Below are 19,255 nucleotides of genomic sequence, written 5' to 3' on the forward strand. Positions count from 1 at the left end.
ATGTCGTATGTGAATAGCTTGTTTGCAAAGGCTGGTCATTGGGACACTTGCATTCCAATTGTTGATGATAAGGTTAAGGAACAGATTATGAGCGCACTAAGAGACAGAGACCAAGGAAAAATATAATTGGATTATGTGGACAAGATAAACTAGTCAACCATTCTATTGATACAATTATAAGAAGAGAGGACAGAGATCAATTGTTCCAAGAGATTGTCTTTGCAACTATGACTAAGAAACCATACATTACAAATATTCAAACACTTGGTACTACAATAGGTCTCAATCTTGATGATATGACGAATCTAGCTGGAACCACTTGTTTCATGTGTTTTGGTAATAATAAAAGAATGAGAACTGCCTAAAGATCTAACCTCCTGTGTGCTAAGATGAAGGAGCTGCAATCAGTCTTATAGTTGTAATGCATGATCTTCAAGGCAGACTCGATTCCAGTGAGATTGGTATTCCCTTTGGTGAAGATCATAATGGTTGCAAGATATTGCTGACATCTACAAGTTTGGAGGTCATAATGGTTGTAAGATATTGCTGACATCTAAAGCAAGAATGAATGAGCAAACTTTGCACACCAAGATTCAGATGATTCTAAAGACATGGTGGTTATGGTCGTAGTTGCAGATGAGCATGTCGACACCAAGATCTGGTTTCTCGACACAAGTTATTCGAATCACATAACTGGTCGAAAAGTGCGGTTAACAGATTTTGATGAGTCAAAGAAGAGTGTCATACCCCAATTTTGTCTGGACATTTTAAATTTTTCATAAATTTGACTTTTATTTCAGTTTGCATCATATGCATAGCATGACATGCATTTCATCATGAATAATACCTAAAATAACAGTTGGAATAAATTATTAAATATACAAATAAATTGGTTAAATCATTCCTCAAGTACGTGCAAAATCAGCGGGTAAAAAGTTTCGAAATCAAGATTGTAGACGTCAGTATTATTAATCTACGGACATCGTAGTTTAAGCCGGTGTGCTCGTTATATTTTTTGACGACTTTTTCAGTTGCATTTTGATCCGTTTGAACCTTTTAATCGGCCAAAAATTATTTTAGAATTAAAAGAAACGTTGTATTTTTCCAATAAATTTATTTTGCACTGATCATTTTAAGGTATTCAGTTTAATTTTTCGGGCAAATTTATGCCCGACTTTTATTCACTTTTAGCTATCTTATTTTTATTCGTGGATCAAAATAATCAAATGATAGAATTAAGTGAGTAGTTATGTTAGGATTATTTTTTAAATCGTTTACTTTATTTTTTTTAACTATTAAATACTCTCTTTTCTATATAAAAAATAAGAGAAATAAAAATACTAAATTCAAAATAATGAAAATATATATTTCCCTCCTATCAATTGGAGCCACGCGTCCCAATTCTCATTAGTATCTCCCTCCCATTTTGAGTGAAAGACCACTAGTTTGCTAAAAGAAAAAAAACGAAACAAATTTTCCTTATACACTAGCTGTTAATGAAAATATTCTTTCCCAATAGCAAGGACACGCGTCCCATCCCGATATCCTCCAACCAACACACGCTAGACGGCACACCCTTGATTGTTGAAGAAAAATTAAGGATTTAATGAAAATAAAATATACTTTAGAAACATTTTTTTTGGACACCACTAGGGACGGCTGGAAAGATGGCAATCCAGTCTGGCCTTCCTCTCAAAAAAACGCGTAGCAAAAAAACCATCAAAAATTTCTTTTGAAAAATTATTTTCCTCCTTGCAAACGGACAAAAAAATCACAACAGGCGAAATCCCTCCACCTATCCATGAATCACACACCATGAGACCCCCACAATCGCCAAACTATGTTCTTCTTCTTCACACCATATCCTTCATTTCTTCCGCCGAGACACCACCACCCAACAAGCTCCGACGACCTCTTCACAACACCTCAATCCTTCCTACATCGCCTCTCATCACGACAAAAACCTCACCATTCCTTCTCTGAAATCCCTCATCTTCCTCAAACGTCGCAAATAACTTCGCCGGCGAATCCTCCACCACATTCACCTCCTCAACCTTCCACCGTCGCGATAACATTTCGCCATTAACCGTTTCCGATCTACAATCCCAACCTCAAACCCAAAAGCTTCCATCGTGAACCACCTTCAACCTCACTACGACATTCATTCGCACCGACTACAACAACACGATTGTCTCCCTGCGCAACCTTATCACCACCAAACCACTAATTCAGATTCGCCCCCCTCAACCTCAAGATCCAATCTGCATCCTCTCCTTAACCAACAACTGTGAACCACCATCCGATCTTTCCTCGCAGCCCACTGCAACTTCCTTTTCATGGCCAAGCCCTTTCGCTCATTCCGCATCTGTTCGCCGTCATCAACAATTTCGCTCATCTACGCTAATCGCCGCCAACAGTAGCCAATCGAAAACCCCAACAATGTCGACACTGTAAGAACAAAGTAGGTTCTACAATATATTTCTAAGATTTTGATGATAACAAAGGATGAAACCCAAAACAGCACCCTAACGATATTTTTTCTTAGTGTGCAGGACTCTGAACATTTACGCAGGATTCTAACCATACATCAGATACAAACTTATGTCAGATATGAAGTATTAGATGATCAGACGCCACTCAGAAAGGAATAAGACCAGAAGGTTCTAATTCTGATTAAAGAGAGACAGCAAGAAGTCAGAAGCTCCAACAAGACTACTGGATTTAGACTCTGATACTTAAAAAGTCTAGAGCATTGAGAAGCTCTGATGAAGTCAGACTTAATCATCCTCTGAAGACTAACTCTGGTACATCAAGACTCTGATGCAGATCCACAAGTCCAGAATGCGTAACCGAAAAGAATTTCATTATGGAAAGAAAGTATTTAAAGAAAGGATTAAAGAGGCGGACAAAATGGTTTTAGAAAGAAACAATAGAAGTAATGACATTAATTATTCTTCAATGACCAAGATTCTGTCATCACTCCAACGATCCTTCACAACTACTATATAAAGGACAAATTACTTCTCTAGAGAGACACACCTGAGACACACAGAAATATCATTCACCCTCTCTCTTATTTTCATGAGCTTCTACTCTTACGTGAAAAGCTTTTGCTCTCATATTTTTCTGTAATACTTGCTTGTTGTTAGAAGCACTTTACATTACAACTTACTTTTTGCTTAAACTATTTCCTCAAGTGACTTTGCGCAGTCTATATACTTGAGAGGGCTAAGAGATTATTCTCTTAGACGATTGGTTGTGTAATCTTTCAAGATTAGTGGGTTAAGTCCTTTTTGAAGGCGAAATCACCTTGGCCGGGTGGACTGGAGTAGCTTTGATTTTCAAGCGAACCAGTATAAAATTCTGTGTGTTTTGAATTCTAAAAAAGATTTTATTTCCAAAATAATTCAACCCCCCCCTTTCTTGTTTTTCTCAACCTTCAGTTGGTATCAGAGCTTCGACTCTGTTATTGGTTTTCTAATCAAACACTTAACAGTGTAGAGAGATCCAGCGTGAGAAAAACTATGGCCAACACTAATGAAAGAGATAGTTACAATGTTAAACCTCCAATCTTTGATGGAGAGAAATTTGATTATTGAAAAGACAAAATTGAAATTTTCTTTATGGGCTACGACGCTGATCTCTGGAATATTGTCACAATTGGCTACACACCACCTGTGACAGACGCTGGAGTTGCTACTCCCAAAAGAAAAATGTCAGATGATTAGAAGCGTGAATTCAAGAACCATCACAAAGCCAGAACGATACTACTCAATGCCATTTCCTACAATGAATATGAAAAGATCACCAACAGGGAAACAACTAAAGAAATACTTGACTCCCTGAGGATGACTCACGAAGGAAATTCTCAAGTCAAAGAAACAAAGGCTCTGGCTCTAATCCAGAAATATGAAGCCTTCAAAATGGAGGACGATGAAGCTGTGGAGGTAATGTTTTCTAGATTTCAAACTTTAATTGCATGACTCAAAGTGCTAGATAAAGTATATACAACTGCGGATCATGTCAAAAAGATCGTCAGAAGCTTGCCAAATAAATGGAGACCTATGGTTACAGCCTTAAAACTATCAAAAGATCTGAACAATATCAGCCTTGAAGAACTCGTCAGTTCACTCAGAAGTCACGAGATAGAACTGGAGGAAGATGAACCTCAAAAGAAGATCAATTTTGTAGCACTAAAGTCCAGATCCGAAAGACACAAATCAGATAGAAACAAAGCCTTCCAGGCTGAAGAAGAAGACATTGATGACTCTGAAAAGGAAGACTCTGACGATGAAGAAGAATTATCCCTTTTAACCAGAAGAGTAAAACAACTCTGGAGAAAAAGGAATAATAACTTCAGAAAACCAAGACTCAAGGGAGATCGATCAGAATCAACTTCCAGAGGTAAATCTAACAAAGATATAACATGTTATGAATGTAAGGAAACAGGTCATTACAGAAACGAATGTCCCAGGTTGAAGAAAGAAAGCTCTAGAAGAGAAAATTTTAAGAAAAGTTCCTTCAGAACCAAAAAGGGACTGATGGCTACCTGGGATGACAGTGGATCTGATTCCTCAGAATCAGACTCTGATGAACAGGAAAATGTTGCACTCATGGCTACCACCTCCAGGAATACATCAGATGGAGAATCTGAATCCGAAGAGGTATTTTCTGATCTTTCTCGCTCTGACCTTGAATCATACCTTTTTGAAACTCTAAACTCATATCAGAAACTTAAACAAAAATTTAAAGTTGTAAAAGAGGTTCTTGAAGAAACCCTCGAAGAATGTGGTAAACTTGAGATATCAGTTTCAGATCTAAAAGATGAAAATCGAATTTTGACATTAGAAAGAGATTCCACAAATAAACAATGTTTAAAACTTGAAGAAGCGTTATCTGAAGCTCCACAAACTTCAAACACAGTAATTTATGAATATGAAAAATCTTTTCAAAAGTTTCTGAAGATTGGGATAGAGAGAAGCAGAATGACATCCATGATTTATGGGGTTAGTCAGAACAATAGAAGAGGAATTGGGTATGACCCTAGTGAAGATAAATCTTCCACTAATGACAAACCTAAATCTCCATTTTCTTATCACTACACACATATACAAGCACAACATTTTGATAATGCCAGAAAACCCAAAGTTTTAAGAAACTCTGGGAAAACTAATCACAAAGGACCCAAAAGATTCTGGGTACCAAAGGATAAAATTGTTTATGTTGCAGATATCTTATGTAGCAGAGTTAAGACACCAATCATGGTACCTAGACTCTGGATGCTCGCGACACATGACGGGAAGAAAGTATATGTTCCAAAGCCTGGAACTTAAAGATGCTGGTTTAGTAGGTTTCAGAGGAAATCAGAAAGGAAGGATCAGAGGCTCCGGAACTTTTGGTAATGGTACTCTTCCCTCTATATTTGATGTTCTCTATGTAGAAGGATTAATGCATAATCTGCTATCAATAAGTCAATTAAGTGATAACGGTTATGATGTAATCTTCAATCAAAAAACATGTAAAGCAATTAATCAGAACAATGGAACAGTCCTATTCACTGGCAAGAGGAAAAACAATATTTACAAAATAAATCTTTCAGACTTAAAAGAACAAAATGTAAAATGTCGGATGTCTGTTCATGAATAGCAATGGGTATGGCATAGACGCTTGGGCCACATTAGCATGAGAAAACTATCTCGGCTAAATAAACTCGAGTTAGTCAGAGGTTTACCTAAGCTGAAGTTTTCTTCAGATGCTCTGTGTGAAGCATGTCAGAAAGGAAAATTTTGAAAATCATCTTTTAAAAAGAAAAATATTGTTTCCACCTCTAAGCCTCTGGAACTTCTTCACATTGATATGTTTGGTCCTGTTAAAACAACATCAATCAATGGAAAGAAATATGGACTAGTTATTGTTGATGATTTTAGTCGCTGGACATGGGTAAAATTCCTAAAGCAAAAGAGTGAGTCTCACTCTGTATTCACTAGCTTCTGTTCCAAAGTGCAAAACAAATTTGACTCTAAAATCATCAGAGTCAGAAGTGATCATGGTGGAGAATTTGAAAACAAATTTTTTGAGGAACTATTTGATTCTAATGGAATATGCCATGATTTCTCCTGTCCTAGAACTCCACAACAAAATGGAGTTGTAGAAAGGAAAAATAGGATACTCCAAGAGATGGCCAAAACCATGATCAATGAAACAAATGTGGCTAAGCACTTTTGGGCTGATGCAGTAAATACAACGTGTTATATTCAAAATAGAATCTCTATAAGACCTATTATGGAGAAGACTCCCTATGAACTGTGTAAGGGAAGAAAACCCAACATTTCTTATTTTTATCCTTTTGGATGCTCTTGCTTTATTCTGAATACTAAAGAACATCTGAACAAGTTTGACTCAAAAGCACAAAAAGGTATTATGTTAGGATACTCAGAACGCTATAAAGGCTACAGAGTATACAACACAGAAACCAAAATTATGGAAGAATTAATTCATGTTAGATTTGATGATAAGCTTGACCCTGAAAAGTCAAAGCTAGTTGAGAAACTTGCAGATCTGGAGATTACTCTTGCAGGTTCTGACGAAAAGATCAAAGCACCAGAAGTATCTGATAAACAAAGTCCAGATGGAACTAAAGCCCCAACGATCCAAAAGAAATTAAAAAGTCGCCCCAACATCTCTGAAGATTTGATTCTGGGAAACAAGGATGAACCTATCCGAACTAGGTCAACACTCAAGGTACCTGGAGAAATTCCTCTAGGACTAGTATCTCTGATTGAGCCTACTTCCTGTGATGAGGCACTTCAAGATGATGATTGGGTTCTAGCCATGCAAGAAGAGTTAGATCAATTATCAAAGAATGACGTCTGGGACCTTGTTCCTAAGCCCAAAGGCACTCACATTATTGGAACCAGATGGGTGTTCAGGAACAAGCTAAATGAAAAAGGAGAAGTTGTCAGAAATAAAGCTCGACTGGTGGCACAAGGGTATAGTCAACAAGAAGGCATTGACTACAACGAAACCTTTTCCCCAATCGCCAGGTTAGAATCTATTCGCTTACTTGTTTCACTTGCTGTAAATCATTCAATCAAACTATATCAAATGGATGTCAAGAGTGCATTTCTTAATGTCTATATATCAGAAGAAGTGTATGTCAATCAACCTCCAGGTTTTGAAAACTCAAATTGTCCAGAACATGTTTTTAAACTTAAGAAATCATTATACAGCTTAAAAGAAGCTCCTAGAGCTTGGTATGAAAGACTAAGCAATTTTCTTCTGGAACATGACTTTATTATAGGAAAAGTTGACTCTACACTCTTCTGTAAAAACATTAATAATGACCTCATGATATGCCAGATATATGTTGATGACATTATTTTTGGTTCAGCTAACCCTTCTGTATGTCAAGAATTCTCTGAGCTAATGCAGGCAGAATTTGAAATGAGCTTAATGCAAGAACTAAAGTTCTTTCTAGGAATTCAAATCAATCAAGCTTCAGAAGCCACCTATGTTCATCAAAGTAAATACATTAAAGACATTCTGAAGAAATTCGAAATCACGGAATGCAAACCTGCTAAGACACCTATGCATCCAATTTGCATTTTGGGAAAAGAAGAAGTTAACCAGAAGTTTTGTCAGAAGCTCTATCGTGGTATGATAGACTCTCTTCTCTATCTGACTGCTACACGTCCTGATATTCTGTTTAGCGTATGTCTTTGTGCCAGATTCCAACCAGATCCTAGAGAATCTCATTTAACAATTGTTAAAAGAATACTCAGGTATCTGAAAGGAACTCCTAACATAGGCCTGATGTATGAGAAAACATCAGAGTATAGACTTTCTGGTTATTGTGATGCAGATTACGCAGGGGACAGAATGGAACGTAAAAGTACATCTGGGAATTGTCAGCTCTTGGGAAAGAATCTGATATCCTGGGCCAGCAAAAGGCAATCAACCATAGCTCTATCCACGGCAGAAGTAGAATATACATCACTATGCACTACTCAGATGCTCTGGATGAAGAATCAACTAGAAGATCTTCAAATCTTTGAGAGTAACATTCCTATCTTCTGTGACAATATTGCTGCCATCTGTTTAAGTAAGAATTCTATTTTGCACTCCAGAGCTAAGCACATAGAAATAAAACATCATTTCGTTAGAGACTATGTTCAGAAAGGGGTAGTAACGTTAAAATTTATTGATACAGACCATCAATGGGCTGACATTTTTACCAAACCCCTTGCTGAAGATAAATTCTCTTTTATCTTAAAAAATCTAAACATTCAAAATTGTCCTGAATGAAATGTGCCTCTGAGATAGCAAAATAAGACTCTGAAGTAAACAGTTGGATTCTATATTTGACTCTGATGCTACTACCAGTTAGAAGTCATCTGAGTTAGAAATCTCTAGGAACCTACCCTTTGGTATTCCTGAAGATCAGGTAAAGTAACATGTGGAACATCATGCGTCTGACCTTGGAACTTCTAGATAGCTGTCTAGCAGTAATCAAGAAACATACTCTTGATATCTCCTCGAGCAGTGTGTTGATTTTGGGACTAGACATCATTTATGAGCTGTAATCATTCTCCTCTCTAGCGTGCGTACTTGGTTTATATGCTATCTGTTAAACTCTCACCTATGTGTCATTTTGCATGCGCCCTAATTTGGGTATATATACTTCTCACATTTCACAATTGCAGACTTTTACACTCACGAACTCACCTAACCCTTTCTATCAGTTCTCTCCTCTCTCAAAGGCCTTTCTGCAGTTCTTAGTAAAGTTCTTCAACATTATTCATGGATTCTCAGCAACAGTCAGTGTACAACTTCTCTCAACAAATGAACTCAACTGATCAAGCCCCAAGTTCCAATCAATACAACCCTGCAGTCACCGGCGTCGTTTCCACTCCCATCTACAAAGAACCTCACATTCTTGATCATGAGCCTCACATTCATCTTGCAACTCCGTTTGAGAAACTGGAAGTTCTATGTGAAACCTTGGTGGACTTTGACAACATGAAAAGAAATGGCATCGACCTCACTAATAAACTGAAGAAGCAAGGGTGGGAAAATTATTTTCAACGCCTCTATGGCCTAGTATACACGAATCTGGTGAAGGAGTTCTAGTGTTTCGCTGACTCTGATGATCACTACATTGTCTCATACGTTCTGGGAGTCAAGATAGTTATCACAGAGAAATCGATTGCTTCTCTTCTAAACATGGAGAAGACTGAAGGAAGACGCATATACAACATCAACCCTAGGGCAAAGTATATGTCCCGGGAGATAAACCCTACAATATTCCAACAGAATGCTGAAGGCAAGCATTCCAAGAACAAGGAATTGCATCAGAACCTCCGGGTATGGCTAAAGATTATCTTAGGCACCATCCATCACTGTCTAGCCTCTAACTCCTTAGACTACTGTTAGGGACCAATTAGTACTACTTTTTATATCATTTTATTGGTCCCTTTTACCAAGTTTTGATGTAATTACACACTTTTATTCTCACTATTTTGTATAAATGCAATTAGGTTTAATTTATTTTGTTTTGAATAGTTATTTCACATATTTGTTAGTTTTGTAGAATTTTTGGATGAGAAAGCTTTTGGATTGCAGCATCATAATATGGAAGATTTTGGATGAAGCTTGCAAAGCAAGGAAGCCGAGGCAGCTTCAGTTCGCCCCGCGAACATCTTTCGCCCCGCGAACTGAATGAGGCAGCTTCAGTTCGCCCCGCGAACAAAGTTCGCCCAGTGAACCCTGCGAATCCAGCAAGCTGATTTTGGGTCAAAAGTGCTGTTTTGAAGGCCAACTGGTTTTGCCATTTTAGTGTCTGCCTTGGAATAGCTTTTCTGCTTTGGATGAGAATGATCAATTAAGGAAATGTCAACCCTTTTTGAGAGAAAAATACATTATTCTAGGGCATTCATTCATTATTATTCACACATTGAGATATTTTGTAAGGGAGAAAACATAGTTTCTTCTTCTTTTGCATTCTGCTTTGTAACAATGATGATGAGGAGCTAAACTCCATTTTGTCAAGATTGGAGGTAGTAGCTATTCTCATATGTTTATGTATTCCATTTGATTTATATATATGATAAAGATTGTTGATGTATTGAATATTGTTTTTTCCCTAAGTTGAAAACCAGATTTGAGTAGTTGTCGAGAGAGATTATTTGAGTCTTGACATAAAACAGATTTTCAAGTAGTGAATAAGTTGTAGAGATAGATTTATTCATTACTCTTCTTTGGTATCAAACATTAACGATTACTATATTGATAGTTAGATGGAGAGATCGTCTAAGGATTAATATAGTGATTATCACAATATCGTTTAGACATAAATGACTTTGAGAGGATACTTGAACATCATCAATAATCTTAAATCTATGTAGTTATCATAAGGAATCATAAGCATTTGAAATAGTGAACTCCAATCTTGCCAGGCTTTTACATTTGATTAAAATCATTTTACTGTTTTTAGTGACATTTACTCACAAGATAATTTTCCAAACAAAACAACTTTGTTACTTTCCAAACTTATAACATTTGATTATAGAACGGCGGTAATATCAACCAATCTCTGTGGATACGATATAAAAATATTTGCCGAAGATATACTTTTCAACAAATTGGCGTCGTTGCCGGGGATTGGTGTCGATATTACAAGCATTGCAATAATTCATTGTTTTAAGTTTTGTTACTTTTAGTACTATACCTCTTTTGTTTCACAGGGTTTGTTAGTTTTGCAGATTCTAGTGCATGCGAGGAAAAGCTACCGAGGAGCAACTTCAATTCGATCCTGAAATTGAAAGAACACTTCGGAAGCTCAATAGCAAAACACGAAGAAGAAGGAAACTAGCCGAAGAGAGGAACCGGAGAGAAGAAGCATCTACTTCCGCACTTGTTCAAATCGAAGAAGTGGTTGTAGAGGCTTGTGAAGGAAACATGGCGGATGACAATCGTACTGAAATGTCTGCTAATAGTCCAAGAAGGAATACTCAATTTGCCCTGTGGAGGAAGAAATACGGAGATGAAGACCGGAATCCTCCAACTTCTCTATGCAAATCCATTCACCGGAATGGACCATGAAGATCCGTATTCCCATCTCATCAAATTCTATGAGATTGCGGGTTCTACGGGAATAGACGAAGCGGGTGAAGAAGCATTATTCAAGAGGATGTTCCCACACTCCTTATTGGGAAAGGCAAAAGAGTGGTACCTTGATCAAGCACCTAGAGTGATGACGGATTGGAATTTGCTAGAAGAAAAGTTCTTAGAAAGATATTTTCCTCAATCCCGATTCATGGAAGCCAAAACGGCTATTGCGGTATTCACTCAAGGAAGCAACGAGTCTTTAAATGAGGCTTGGGAAAGATTCAAGTCAATGTTGAGAAAATGCAAGGGTCATGGTTTTGATGAGCTCACTCAAATCCATATTTTTCTAAATGGGCTCCAATCAACTCACAGAACACTTTTGGATGCTACCGCGGGTGGCTCTCTTATGTCAAAGAATGCGGAAGAAGCTAAAGTCATCATTGATCGGATGGCACTCAATGATCGCCAAAGTCAACATGACCGTAGCCTTTCACAACGTAAACCGGGAGTTCTTGAGTTAAATACCAATTACGCCATTCTTGCTCAAAACAAGCTACTCTCTCAACAAGTGGAGTTGCTTACTCAACAAATGGCCAAGCTTCCACAGCAAATAAAGGAAATTCAAGGGTCTCAAGTTCGACATCAAGTAGCATGTTGCGAATTATGTCAAGGAGATCACCCTACTGGTTTTTGTCCTCCACTAGAAGAAGTAAGCTATGTGAACAATCAAAATCAAGGCTACCAAAGGAACAATCAAGGTTATCAACCATCAAGGTTCAACAATCAAAATTTTCAGCAGCAAAGTCCTTACCAACATCCAAATTCTCAAGGACAGCAGTCGCAAGGAGGAAGTTCCAAGCTAGAGGATACTCTTCAACAATTCATGCAAGCTTCCATGGCAAATCAGAAGAGTAACGAAGCAGCAATTAAAAATCTGGAAACTCAAGTAGGCCAACTTGCAAAGCAACTGTCGGAACAAAACGCAGGATCTTCTTTCTGCGCTAACACTCAACCCAATCCAAAGGAGCACTGTAAAGCAATTTTTACTAGAAGCGGTAGAGAGTTGACAAGTAAAAAAGGTGAGGAAATTACAGTTGAGAATGATATGGATGCTGTGCTGGAAAATGAGGATGTGGTTTGTGGAAAGGATAAAGTGGCTGAAATTGCTCAGTTCGCGTCGCGATCTCCCTTCGCGCCGCGAAAACAGCAGAACCAGCAATTGATGGAGGAACAACAGTGTGAAACGGAAATGAATAAGGAAATCGAACCAAGAAAGAATAAAAAAGGAGACAAAGGAGTGAACGTCATTCCAGTTCAACATCTACCATATCCGCACGCACCGTCAAAGAAGGATAATGCTAGACACTATGCACGGTTTATGGACATTTTCAAACAACTTCAAATCAATATTCCATTTGCCGACGCATTAGAGCAAATGCCACGTTATGAAAAGTTCATGAAGGATATTCTCACAAAGAAAAGAAGACATGTGGAAGACGAAACCATCTTGCTTAATGCACATTGTAGTGCCATCATTCAAAAGACTCTCCCAAGGAAGGAATCTGATCCGGGCCGAGTCGTTTTACCGGTAACCATTGGAGGCACATACAGTGGTAATGGTTTGATTGACTTGGGGTCTAGCATCAATTTAATCCCCCTCTCCATTGTTAAAAGATTGGGAAATGTTGAGATCAAATCGACAAGGATGACTTTACAACTAGCCGACAAGTCTACCACTTCACCATACGGAATTGTTAAAGACATTTTAGTGAAAGTGGACAAATTCTTGTTTCCGGTAGATTTCGTGATAGTAGACATGGATGAGGATCATGATGTTCCTCTAATTCTTGGAAGACCATTCATGAAAACAGCCCGGATGATGATTGACATAGATGATGGACTAATGAAGGTGAGAGTGCAAGATGAAGAGGTGACCTTTAATCTTTTTGAAGCTATGAAGCATCCAAATGACAAACATGATTCTTTCCAAAATGATGCAATTGAAGAGAAATACCATGATGGAAAGGTCCGTCACAAGGAGTTTCATGTCGGAGAAATGGTATTGTTTTTCAACTCAAGGTTGAAGTTATTCCCTGGCAAGCTGAAGTCAAAGAGGTCAGGACCATTCGTTGTCAAAGAGGTGCGCAATTATGGAGCCATTGTGATCGAGGATCCAAAGTCACAAGAGAGTTGGACTGTAAATGGTAAAAGACTCAAAGTCTACCATAGTGGTGACGTAAATCGTGATGTGTGTGTCGTATCTCTATCTGAACCGGGTTAATCAGTGGACCGTCAAGCTCTAAACGACGTTAAACAAAGCGCTTGTTGGGAGGCAACCCAACGTTGTAAGTCTGCATTTTATTTTATTTTCTGATAAGTTGATTTTCTGCTGTGTTAAATTTTGTGAAATTGGGTTCTGTTTTTTACCGTTCGCCCCGCGAACACCGTTCACCTCGCGAACTGAATTCACTGCCTCAGTTTGCGCCGCGAACAAGGTTCGCCCCGCGAACAGTGAGTGGCAGAACCAATTTTTTTTTGAAATTTCCTTCATTTCGCCCAGCGAACTGAAAAAAAAAATTAGTTCGCCCAGTGAACTGAGCGTAGCAGAACCATTTAAGTTCTGTTTTATGTCATTTTCGTTTCATTCCTATTTTCACAAACTTAGGAGATTCTTTCAACAACCTCGCTGCTCCACTTCTAAACCTCCAAATTTCAAAACTTCTCCTCTCCATTCCCTTCCTAGGAGGATTATGTTGATTATGCTAAGTGGCCTGAGGGCAGGCCAGTTTTATTTGGGGGGGTGCAGGAGGTGGAGCAACCCATGGCGATGAAATGAAGGAAGATTGAGGAGTTTGTTGAATTGTAGGGTTTGTTTTTATTTTGAGTTTTCTGTGTATTATTACTGTTTTTGTTGAATTTTGAACTTTGGTTTGTTAGTTGTTTTGATAATTGCATGAATACTTTTTGAAATTTAAGTGTGTTACAATAAAATTGGTTTACCAACATTTTTGTTTAATTGTCTTACTCTTAAGTCAAGCTTAAAGCAACCAAAAATTGTTCGCAAAGAAAGAAGCATAGGACACTTCGAGTGGTGATGATAAGAATTAGTGTTGGCATTTCAAGGTACACTTTATCGCTTTCTAGACTTAACATGAGTAGTTTGATGGTGTGTGCAAATTCCATGTCATAAATTCATTGAAGTATATGTCATTTTTGAATCAAAATAGGACTTAACCAATTGTGAGGAGGCTTTGCATTGTACACTAAAAAGCGGAAAATCGAGCACTATTTCAACTCATTCTTATCATGCTAAATCATGCATCAGTCTATTTTTGTGTGAAAATTTTGAAAATGATAGAGGCATTGTTTGTGAGAGAAACCACTTGACCAAAAAGTTTGAATCAACTAACCTTGTGAGGAATAATCCATAGTTAAACCCCTTTGAGCTTATTTTAGGATTCATTTGATTGATCATTGTATAATCAATTGAAAATTTTGGAATAAATGAATCCTAATTTCTTTTGTATCAATTGAAACCTCAATCGAGTTGTTTGCAAATTTTGCCTTTTGCTTATGTCTAAGTAGGGAGCATTATTGAATACATTTGGTTTTGGAATCTAAGTTGGGGAGAGTAAAGGTAGAAAGAAGTGATTAGAAACTTGGAAAAGTGAGTTTTTATGAAAGGGTGAAAATTTGAAAAGAAACAAGAAAAAGAAAACACCCTTGAAGCCATAGAGCAAAGAAAAAAGTAAAGAAAGAAAAAAAAATCAAAGAAAATGCTCATGGTTGTGTGGATGTAATAAAAAAAAATAGGGATCAAAGAAAGGGAAATTGTGTAAAGTTAAATGTTTGAGAATGCTCCCTTAGGATAGGCAACTTTATTGAATTCTCTTAATCATATCCTTTCTTGTAACCTAAGCCACATTACAACCTTTGAAAGACCTCTTGATTCTCATTTTCATATGATTTGGTATTTGTTGTGATAACCGCATGATTTGAGTTGTTGTTGATTTAATTGCTTGGATGAGTGAAAGTAACCCTTCATGTTATTCATCATTATTATGATGTGTGTGTAAGTTTGATTCAATTTTGACATATATGGCTTTGAATTCCTTGGAATGATTTTTGCACTTTACCATTTCCCTTATTCATGTTTTGTCTAGAATTGAGATAGGTGAATTGAGAAAATGCCAAACGCTTTTGAACCATTTGAATGTCCTTGGTAAATCCTTATTTCAATCTTTTGTGTCATTGCTTTGGTTGTAAGGGTGGAAACTTTTGTTTAGGGACAAACAAAATGCTAAGTTGGGGAGAGTTGTTAGGGACCAATTAGTACTACTTTTTATATCATTTTATTGGTCCCTTTTACCAAGTTTTGATATAATTACACACTTTTATTCTCACTATTTTGTATAAATGCAATTAGGTTTAATTTATTTTGTTTTGAATAGTTATTCACATATTTGTTAGTTTTGTAGAATTTTTGGATGAGAAAGCTTTTGGATTGCAGCATCATAATATGGAAGATTTTGGATGAAGCTTGCAAAGCAAGGAAGCTGAGGTAGCTTCAGTTCGCCCCGCGAACTGAATGAGGCAGCTTCAGTTCGCCCCACGAACAAAGTTCGCCCAGCGAACCCTGCGAATCCAGCAAGCTGATTTTGGGTCAAAAGTGCTGTTTTGAAGGCCAGCTGGTTTTGCCATTTTAGTGTCTGCCTTGGAATAGCTTTTCTGCTTTGGATGAGAATGATCAATTAAGGAAATGTCAACCCTTTTTGAGAGAAAAATACATTATTCTAGGGCATTCATTCATTATTATTCACACATTGAGATATTTTGTAAGGGAGAAAACATAGTTTCTTCTTCTTTTGCATTCTGCTTTGTAACAATGATGATGAGGAGCTAAACTCCATTTTGTCAAGATTGGAGGTAGTAGCTATTCTCATATGTTTATGTATTCCATTTGATTTATATATATGATAAAGATTGTTGATGTATTGAATATTGTTTTTTCCCTAAGTTGAAAACCAGATTTGAGTAGTTGTCGAGAGAGATTATTTGAGTCTTGACATAAAACAGATTTTCAAGTAGTGAATAAGTTGTAGAGATAGATTTATTCATTACTCTTCTTTGGTATCAAACATTAACGATTGCTATATTGATAGTTAGATGGAGAGATCGTCTAAGGATTAATATAGTGATTATCACAATATCGTTTAGACATAAATGACTTTGAGAGGATACTTGAACATCATCAATAATCTTAAATCTATGTAGTTATCATAAGGAATCATAAGCATTTGAAATAGTGAACTCCAATCTTGCCAGGTGTAGCACCTCAAATTTGCACCTATCATTGCACATATCATTTCATATTAAGTCATAGCATATCATAATACATTGCATAGCATTTGCATTGTCCCTCAGTTGCCTCAAGAGCAAGCAAGCAAGAACTAGGTCAAACTGATCAGGAGAACAGTCAACCAATCAAGCAAAGGTGTTTCTCAAGGAATCAAAGCCCTAGGGTTTGTCCAACAAGTTCACATGACTTGGAGGTTCATTTGAAGTGTTCAAGTCAAGGGTTGAAGGCTCAGAGGTCATCAGTCAGTGCACAGACAGTCCAAAACCCTAGAAAAGTCAAAATTGGTCAACTGTGGTTGATTCTTTGGATTTGGTGGATGGAAATGGTTTGAAGGAGCTTATTCATGTCCTAATAGGCCTCATGTGTCATGGCAATCAACATCATGGAAGAATTTGAAGCCAATCAGAAAATTTCCAAAAATAGAAACTGGACCTGTAATTTCAACTGCCAAAAGTGGAAACTTCTTGATCCTCAACTTGCATCATGATACAAGCTTCAAATGAATTTTTGCCCAACATGAAAGTTGAAGATCTTGTTCTCCCATTTCCAAAAAGTCCAAGAACTCTCAAATCCCATGTGTGGTTGTCAAGATATGATCAATTCAATTTCAAAAATTTGTGAACTTCAAAGGGCCATATCTCTCAAACCATAAGGCCAAATTTGGTGGGGTTTTTTCCTACAAACCACATTTTTCATCCTCTTTCCAAAAATATAAATTTCATACACCAAAACCTTGCCAATCAAAATGGCATTTTTGGACCTATTTCATTTAAAAATCAAGTTTGACTCAAGTTTGACTTTTTGATTTAAACACTTTTGACACATTTGGCCAATTGGGAAATGTTTAGAATGGTATTTGAAACTTGTTCCAAGCCCTAACTCATGCACATACCACCATTATACCATCATTTTGGGCCAAAGGTACAAATTTGGTATTTTTTTTGCAAATGAAAGCATAAGAGCAAAACAAACTTGGCAATTCATCAGCAGACCAAAAACAGCATTTGTGAAGGCCATTTACAGCCTGTACCCAGCCCATTTCGTGCAGCCTTCTTACACCTCCATTTCCACTTGACCAAACTTAGCATTTTTGCATTTTGGCTCATTAAGTTAAAACCAGTTTAGCATTTCATTAGTGGACCTTAAACAGACAATATAAAGTGAATTTTCTGGACTTTCTAACCCTAGACACAGCCTCCATTGCACAGAAACACTCACTCTTTTTTTTTTTTTTTCCATTTTTCACACCATTGAATTTTCTGCTCGAATCTTCAAAAACCTTGGAGCATTCCTGGTTCCTTCATCATTTAACCAACCTTGTGAAGCATTTTGAACCCTTAAACCATGACTGGAACTCCCTCTTGAGCTCTGCATTTTCAAACCACCAACAATGGCAGATTGTGATTTGTGTATCTTCAAGCGTTCTTGAGCTGAAAGAGCTTCATCACTCATCATTCCAAAGCACCTGAAGCATCTGTTTAAGCTTGCAACCTCCAAACAACCACTGCTCACTCATTTATTCAAAATCAAGTAAGAAATCAAACCTCTCCATTTCTAAAATCATGAATTACATCTTGTAGATCTTTTTGCCATGAGTTTATTGAGCTTTGAATCGAAGGAAACGGTTGAGAATTGAGAGAGAAATTCGAAATTCAAATTTGATGTTCATTTATATTTTTGCATGATTTGTCCATATTAGTTTGATTTAGGATTAATAGAGGTTGATTTATGTTTAAGCATGTTTAAATGAGCATTTTGGTATTTCGGATTTTTGGTTTTGTTAAGAAAATTGTATTGTTGGAATTGGCTGTGATGAGCATATTGAAGTTTGTTTTGCTGCGCCATTTTTCTGGAATTCTGCATACTGTAGCCTTGCCGTCCATTTTGTAGGTTTTAAAGTTGTTATTGCATGCTGTATGTTAGAAGCACGTTTGATTGGCCGGCGCATAGTGGGCCATGCGAATTGTCTATTGGCCGCGGGCCCCACTCCCATTAAGTTGGCATTGCTGTTGTTTTGTTCTTTTACGTGGCCAGTATTATTTTGCTTCCGTTGCCGCATGTAGTTAGTGAGCGGTGCATTAATTGGATGGTGACAGTGGGCCAGACAAGCGCAGGCTGTTATTGCAGCTTTTGATTTTAATTCTTTGTTTCATTTATATGCCCTGCGCCCTTATAATTTGACTGTCTGAGAAACAATGTAATTGGAGGCGCAGTAGGCCATGTGTACGTGGCCGTGGGTCCCACTTGGTGGCTGGTACGCAGAAACAGTTTAGTGTATATACTGAAGCCTTCTCAAAGCGCATTTCATTTTCTTTTTTCTTTTTTTTTAATAATTATTAAATAATCATTTAATTCATTTTTATTTGGCAATGTTTATTTCATTTTGTTTACTCATCTTCTAAAATCCATTTTTCACTCAAATTAAATCCAAAAATCATGAGATTTTTTCCATCATTTTCATGAGATTGTCTACTTTTTTGCCATGATTTTTAATAATTTTTTAGATCATTGTTTTTTAAATGGCCTTAGGGTTTGTATAATGTGACCAAAAATGACGTATGTTGCCAATTCTTTTGTGAAATAATCATGTTGCACCCATCTGATCTGAAATTTTTTGTGGTAAAACTAGACATGCTCACCTTCATTTCCATATAAAGTTTGTGCATTTATCATTTGTGGATTGAGAGTTATGATTTTCTGAAGTTATGTGTTACATTTGTTGCTACATGAATGATGTGCATTTTCCCTAATTTTGTTGACATGCTTCCCTACAGCCAAATGACCCCAAAT

General features: G+C 37.1%; 1 pseudogene; it reads left to right on the top strand.

Moving 5' to 3' along the window:
• On the top strand, positions 1–550 carry LOC127102329 (uncharacterized; annotated as a pseudogene).
• Positions 551–19,255: the final 18,705 nt, after the last annotated feature.

Source organism: Lathyrus oleraceus, chromosome 7, assembly GCF_024323335.1.
Source record: "Lathyrus oleraceus cultivar Zhongwan6 chromosome 7, CAAS_Psat_ZW6_1.0, whole genome shotgun sequence".
Taxonomy (NCBI): Eukaryota; Viridiplantae; Streptophyta; class Magnoliopsida; order Fabales; family Fabaceae; genus Lathyrus; species Lathyrus oleraceus.